Raw genomic sequence first — 7,942 nt, forward strand, 5'->3', positions numbered from 1 at the left:
GAATCCCAGAATGGTTTGGGTTGGAAGGGACCTTAAAGCTTATCTTGTTCTAACCCCCTGCCGTGGGCAGGGACACCTTCCACTAGTTCAGGTTGCTCCAAGCCCGGTCCAACCTGGTCTTGAAGATTTCCAGAGATGGGGCATCCTCAGAGAGCCTGTTCCAGTGCCTCACTGCCCTCACAGGGAAGTAACACTTATGACAGGACAGGTCCCTGTTTTTCGTGAGGGAAGCTGAGGTTTCTCCTGCTCAATTTGCTGGCTTGGAGCATTGCACGGGATGTGCTGCTGTCCTGAAGGCTGGTTAATTCAAGGATCTTTCTTCCTCTGTCCTTGCAGGGCTAAGCAGTCTCTTGCTTTTCCTAACATCAGGTAGAGATTTTAGGCCACTCTGGTTTCTCTCCTCCTGTGTTCAGCTCTGGACATTAGCATGGAAGATCTCATCATCATCTCTTGGGGATGACAGTGGAAGGAAAAAGCAAAACATCAAAGACCTTTGGGAAAGCAAGCTGAGGTACAGCCAGAGCAGAAAACGGGATTAGACCCCATGGAATAGTGGTTCTGGGATCTGGAGCTGCTTTTTACTGTAAACTTGTAGGAGGGGTGGCCAGGCCTTGGCTGTTTTTTCCTGCTTGGATGCACCCTGAGATCCCATCGCTGGGGGTTGCTATGCCAGCCAGAAGCATCACCATGACCTTCACATGATGGGAAAGGCAGGAACTGGAGTCCTGTGTCCTCCCTACTCGGAGTGCCCTGACACACTCCAAGCTCAGCCCCTAAATCTCCCTGTCACCCTTTTCCCTTCACATTCCTGTGTAAACATGGGCATTGCCTCCCTCTGATGGGATGAGCTGACCTCATGCTGCTCTCGGATTTCCCTCGTCAGCGAGGGTGTGTGAGGTCTGTACTGGCTGGATTCACACTCCCACGATGGCATTTGAGGAGGGCACTGGAGGCAGTTCAGTGCCCAACAAATGCCCAGAAGGAGGGGCTGCCACATATGGAGAACCCTTACAGGTCCGAGGGAGAGCAGTCTCCAGAAAGAGACATAATTTTAAATTCAAAAGTAATACAAGAATCTGGTGGTGCAGCGCGGTCGGGCAGCCACGAGAGGGCACAGACAGCCCAGACAGGACTGTCCTCCCTCCTGATCCTCCCTCCCTGTGGGAACGGAGCATTTCCAGACCCCTCCTGGCTTCTGCCTCAGTGAAGCCCTCACACCTGCTGACCTGTCCCCTGCAGCCCCTTGACAGGGAAACAGCTTCCCTGTGCTGCTGGAAATGGGAATTGGTGTTAGATGGGTGTAAGTCTGTGATGTGGGAAGGAAGGATTTGGATTTCTTGAAGGGGAATGTTGCAAAGCCATGAGGGTGGCCAGGTGACAGACTGGGAATGTTTGGCTGGTCTTCAGGTGTAGTGTCAGCAGGGATTGCTGTCAGAAACTTTTCTGTAGCTGGAGCTGAAGGACAACGAGCAAAACTATCAAAGAGGATTTAGTTTTCATTCCCCTCTCCCTTCTAAATCCTTTTTCCCTGTCATAAAGTGAGAGTTTGGGAGAGAAAATGGATGTTTTCTCACTCTGATGGAGGTTAGTGTTGTGCACAATGAGGTGCTTTTAAGTATTTAGATGTTAATACACAAGAGGAGAATTTAGGGGACTTGGTATGGCAAGAAGAGAGAAAGCAGGATAAGGGACCTTGAGAATTGGTTACTCCTGGCAATTCCCTGTGTGTGCTAGTCCTGTCTTTTCCCCTGCCTGCAGAGTTCCTCCAGGTTTGCTCAAGGCTGTAAATCAGGCTTTGCTCAGCGGTCAGGCTGTCCCCACATGCTCTCAGAGCTGTGTGTTTCCAGGAACCAACAAATTAAAGATTTTTTTTTTTGTTTGCTTGCTTGCTCCAGGTGCAATCAAGAAAAGCGGGAGAAGATAAGCAGCTGGCCTCAAAAAAGTCAGATGTTTCAAAGCTTCCCGCAGGATGAATCTATCAAAGCAACTGGAATTATTGCAGAATAGGCAGCACTGTGTCAGCCATGGGGAAATTCCAGGCATTCAGGGAGTGTGGCCCTGCCAGGAAAAGTCAAATCTGGCTGCACTTTCAATGTGCACGTGGCACTGAGGGCTGGTCAACTCTGCCAAGGCAACACATTCCGAACAGGAGCAATCCCTGTGGTGGCACTGGTGCTGGGAGCCAAGGGGTTTGCTATTTATCATGTCAATATTCCCATGTTTGTATGAGGGTTATTGGGCTGAGCTGGAAGGTTGACTTGAGCCAGGCTGTGGAGGCAGATGGACTTTGTGCTGATTTATAGAAGACTCAGAGAATTGCCAGAACAGGCCCCCAGCGGGGTAATTCCCTGCTTTTCCCTGAATTTGCAGGGGATAAACTGCAATAGTGAGATGACAGGTGTGTGGTGCACAACCCAAAGATGAGAGAAGTGAGAATTTTACCTTGTTTGGGGGTGGATTAGAAGGAAAAGGGAGCATGGAGACAATGAGACCAGGACTAGTTGTGGGCTGGATGTGAAGGGAGAAATGGGTTATAGAATTACCTTTAGTTGAATAGATTAGATTTTAGATTTAAATAGATAATAGATTTACATTAGATATTAGTTAAAAATTTTTCCCTGTGAGGGTGGGGAGGCCCTGGCACAGGTTACCCAGAGAAGCTGTGGCTACCCCATCCCTGGAAGTGTTCAAGGACAGCTTGGACAGGGCTTGAAACAACCTGGTCTAGTGGAAGGTGTTCCTGCCCATGGCAGGGAGTTGGAACTAGAAGATTTTTAAGGTCCCTTCCAACCCAAACCATCCTGTGATTCTCTGATAAATCTGAGCTCACAGTGGTGCCTTGGCTCAGGAGATGTGACAGAACTACCTCAGATGATGGAGCAGAGAGACAGCAGAGAAAGTTTGGGAAGGAAAAGGTAATCTTTAACTTTCTTTTGCCTTAAACTTGAAATGATTCCCCTTGTAGGAGAAGACGTCGGCTACAAGGAGAAGACGTCAGCTGAATCACTGGTACAAATGTCGTTACTTACAAGTAACAGCAGTGACAGAAAAGGAATTCACAGCCATTCGTGCAGGAGTAGTAAGTCCCAAAACAGCTCCCTGTGGGACTGTCTCAGAGAGGAGAGCTGTGAAAAGGAAGCTTTGCAGTGAAAACTCCAGCACTCATTCCTGTGCTACTTACAGAGCTTTTAGTGGGGTTCACATGGGCACACAGAACCCCATGCGCTTTTTAACCAAAGACTTTGTTCGTGTTTCTAATTTCTGCTTCCACTCCAGTTCTGGGACTGCAGGCTTTCCTCTGGCAGATGTAGATGGGATATTGGCTCAAGGACAGCTCTCTGCCCTTAATTCCCCTGGCTCATTGGGCTAATTCTGCTCTGTTAATCACCTTAGAGTCAATTTAAGATGCTTCCTGATGACGGACATGTATGTTGGTCACGACTGAGAGGCACCTTTGCTCTTTCTGCATCAGCAGCTGGGGCTGGAAGATGTGACTCCCCTGTTGCCCTTGGTGATCTTCCTCTTTGTCAGGCCATCAATGCCAGCTGGCAAAAGCCACAAAGAGGGAATGAAGCACTAATCCAACTTTCAGTCAAACTGAAGGCAGTGACAAATATTGTCTTGGGGGGAATTGGAGCATTGGGAATTGTCTAATGGTCCCATGATGCTTTTGGACAGGGGAAGTGTTGCATCCACCCAAAAGTCTTGGCACCTCTGGCTTCCATTAGTCCTAAAACTTCTTCTACACAGGAACATTAACAGAGGAAATATGAGTTCCAAATCTTGTTCATCTAGCACTGAAATTATGTGTGTGTGTGTGGAGAAGACCTTATGTGTAGTGTTTGAGGATGTCAGGCTGGTCAGTGCCTGACCCAACTGAGTTTTGAAAGCCCAGAAATCATTTTGATGTCATCAGCTGTGGTGTCACTATTTCCTCTTCATCGTGCTGGTTTTAAAACCCTGGATTTACACATTCAAAATGCACAAATGTCTTAAACCCTCTTACTGCAGCACATGGGACTGTCTTAACACTGCCACATCCAGGAGAACCTCTCTGAAACTCGGGTCCAGTTACCACATATTTCAATAGAGGCCTTGAAGATTGTCCCTCTCTGTTAGGAAACATTGCAGAAAGGAAATTGCTTCTTAATCTCTATCTTCTGTTTTGTGCATGATTCCTTTGCTCATCACAGAACAGAGCAGGCTCAACATCTCTTCGCTTTTTATTTATTTTATTTTCAGTTATGCAGACAGAAATTATCACAGTTGTGGAGTGGTTTGAGTTGGAAGAGACTTTTAAAGCTTATCCAGTCCCTGACTTGCCCAGAATCTCCTGCTGCAACATTCAAGCCCAGACACTTTGTTATTATTGAGTTGTTGACTTTTTGCAGGATGTGAAAGGAGTCATGATGCTGGAATGCTGCTGGAACACTGGATTTGTGATGCCTTGCCCTCCAGTGCTGTTGGATTGCATTTCAGTTGCATACTTTCACCAAATCAGGTGCTTAATTTTAGCATTTGGTGAGCTCCAGCATGATGAGGAGACAAGAATGAGCACGGGATGGAATTGGAATTGGCAGCAGCACTTTGATTTAGGTTCACACTTTATTTATTTGCCCCTCCCCTGGGTGATGGTGAAGCACAGGTTGTGCTGCTTTGGTCCATCTGGGATTATGAGTGTGGCCTGAAGGTTTTATAGACTTGCAAAGGGTGGTAATTTCAGCTCAGAATGATTTACCTGCAGATGCTCATTGGGCCAGGCAGGAGCAACTGGCTCCAGCCAGAAACCAGCAGCATCTTCTGCAGCTCAGGACCCAAGTTTTCAGGTTTTATCAGGCACCTTGTAAGCAACAAGGGAATAAAACACGGAGGAAGAGCAGTATGGTTCCTGTGTTTTATATAAAACCATTTGCTGCTTAATGAAACAGATCTGAGGCCAAGATAATTAAGGCCAATGAAATTAATCAGGCAAATAAACCAGACACACCCATTTGAAGGAGGATGGGTGCAATCACAGGCAATTAAGGTGATTAATCCTCTCATTGTCATTCACACATCCAGCACCTGAATGTAGTTGTGTGGTTACCTAACTGTGCTCAGAAGGGTGCTGCAGGCAAAGGTGGCGCTTCCAGGGGAGGATTCTTCTCCTTGACCTTCTCCCACCCCATTCTTGGATTTCTGCTGAGCTTCCCTTGACCTGAGTAGCCTGAGCTTGACTTTCAAACCTCAGTTGTGGGTGGAAGAGCTCTGATACAAGATATTTAAGAAAACATCATCACTTACCCCAGTGGAAATTTGCACCCACCAACCTCTGGGGGAGTTAGATAACACTTTTATTTATATTTTACATAAGGGTTGCCATGGGGGCATAATTCATCTCCTGGCTTGCTTTCGAATTCTAGAATCCTGGATTATTCCCTTCATCATATTTATAATATAGTTTTCAAATGGATAATGAGTCTGAGTGGAAATGTGAATGGAATATTTGCCTTCACTATACCCTGTTCTGTAGAATCTGCAGCCAACCAGGACAGAGGGATGGTGTAAGCAGGACCCGGTATGGAAGTGTTTCTATATGATATTTGAGGAATTCAGACTAATTTTTCAAGCTGCCCAATAAAATATATGATAGTATGCTGTAACCCAGCACAAATGCTGAATGAGGTTCAACTTGCCATTTGAACAGAATTTGAAAAACCTGTTGCAAAAAGGGAGCTCATGGATGTGGCTGCCCCATCCCTGCAAGTGTCCAAGGTCAAGCTGGAGAAACCTGGTCTAGTGGAAGGTGTCCCTGCCTATGACAGGGAGTGGAATGAGATGGACATTAAAGCTCCTTTCCAACCCAAACCATTTTGGGATTCTGTGTAACAAGGTACCTCCTTGCACCATCTGGGTAAAAACTGCATGTCTGAGCACCGTAAACATGTTTCTTACCATGCTGATGCCAAGGTATGTCGTGAAACAGTTTCCTGAGACATCTGGAATTGGGCCACTGCATAGTTAATAAAACATTTTTTTTAAGCAATATTGTTAATGACCTTCAAGATCATCAAGTCCAACTTAGGTGCATTTTATGTCGATTTCCTGCTTTAGATTCCTGACTATCCCTGTGCTAATTTCAAAGGAGGGAGTTGAAAAGGTTTAATTTCAAGTAACCTGTGGAAGTTTTAGTCTTTCACAGCTTAAAACCAGATAAATTAAGTACAAAAATCACCCAGCCAGGTGTACTGGGTTCGCAGGGGCAGAATGGCTTCCCAATTCTCAGCTGAACAATGGGCTGACCTTTGGATAGGTTAAGTCTAAACTCATGGAAGATAAAACTTGGAAAACTGTCTGTCTTTCCGCATTTCAGCTAATGCCTGAAGATTCCCAGCAGAGATACAAGCCCTGTGGAAAAGCAGAGAGTGTTTTAGTGTAGGCATCTTAATCCAGAATGCGACCCCAGAACTTCCAGGTCCTTGGTCCCTTTTGAGCCATCTTCCTTTGGAATGCTTGGAGTTTCAAGCCATGCTGTCCTGGGATGCTCAGCCATCCTGGGAACAGCTGTACTCCCAGGGAGGAAAGCCAAGTCTTTATTGATTTGTAACAGTTTATTTTTGTGTAACAGCTCCCTGTGTTTGTATTAGGGGAACATGTTTATTCTAGGATTAAATAAAAGTCCCAAAAATGGGGCAAGTAGGGTCATTTTCTGGTTTGACTGCTCACAGAACCTGCTCTCTGGTTTACCTATGGAGCAATTCCTGTGGACTCTGGTAAAGCTGTAGTATTGATTTAAGGTGGCAGATAAGCCCGGTCTGGCCTTCCCCAACCATCATTTAGTCTCGTGACTGGGGCAGCCTCTGTGCTTCCCACTCACAGCCTCAGGCTCTCATGCTGCTCCAGCTGATGATTGAGGTCTAAATGGGGTTATTTGGAAAAACCAACAGTCTCCCAGTTCTAAAGCCTCTGGGCTGACCTCAAGTCCACTGATGGCCTTGTCCTCAAATGGTGTTTGACGTAAAACCCACTGATGGTGTTGACCTCAGGCTCACCAAAGCACTGGATCCGAGCTGTGAATTAGAAAAGCTGCTCGCCATAGCCCTGGATGAGCCATGAATGGGCAGAAAATTGACTTTTAGAAAACTGTAAAATGCTTCTATGAAGTTTTCACAACAATTTGGCTCTCGGTTGCCTCCCCGAACAGTCTGGAGGCTGAGTTTGGATGGCCAGGCAAATCTTTGACAGGAAGGTCTCCTTTCCTTTGATGCTTATTCCCAGGATGAGGGAAAGCAGCACCATTGTTCCTGAGCTGTGTGAAGGCTGATAAAGAAACCTATCCATGCTATAAAAGTAATTTCCCTAAATTCACCATGTGAAGTGCAAAAAGGACTTTCCACAATCACCAGCTCTGTAAAAAAGAAAAAAAAAACAAAACAAAAGAGTTAGAAAAACCAAGAGAAACCATAATCAGCAAGTCTGATCCCAAACCCTTTTTCAGAGTTTGCTTCCACAGTGTTCTTGGTTTGGGGTCTGATTTTAAACTGATAAAAACAGCAGTTACAAGATTAAATCTGAAATTCAGGCTTGAATCCCCCTTTATGCCAAATCTTGCCCTGACCCTTTCAAAGCTCTGAATTTGAACATCATAAGTTCTTGATCTCAGAGCAAAACCTGGATGGTGACATTCCTGCCCTATAAATGTCCCACCTTCCTTAGTTGGCATCTCCATGCCACCTGCTAGGGGGTTTGTATGGCAGAAGGTACTCCAAGAGGAAGCAGATTCCCTGAGCACTCCAGTGACTCTGGATGTGCCTGGAAAAACCACATAAAGCATTTTTATGGTCAACAAATAGTTATGATTTATTGAGTTGCAGAGTACACAAGAAAAAATTGTTCTTTTTGAGTTACTGAAATACTTTATTTTTAAAGAATGAAAAAATCAGGACCTGTCCTAATAAGGAAT

The sequence above is a fragment of the Pipra filicauda genome, unplaced genomic scaffold (genome assembly GCF_003945595.2).
Source record: "Pipra filicauda isolate LSUMZ 115617 unplaced genomic scaffold, ASM394559v2 scaffold45_size4122338_pilon, whole genome shotgun sequence".
NCBI lineage: Eukaryota > Metazoa > Chordata > Aves > Passeriformes > Pipridae > Pipra > Pipra filicauda.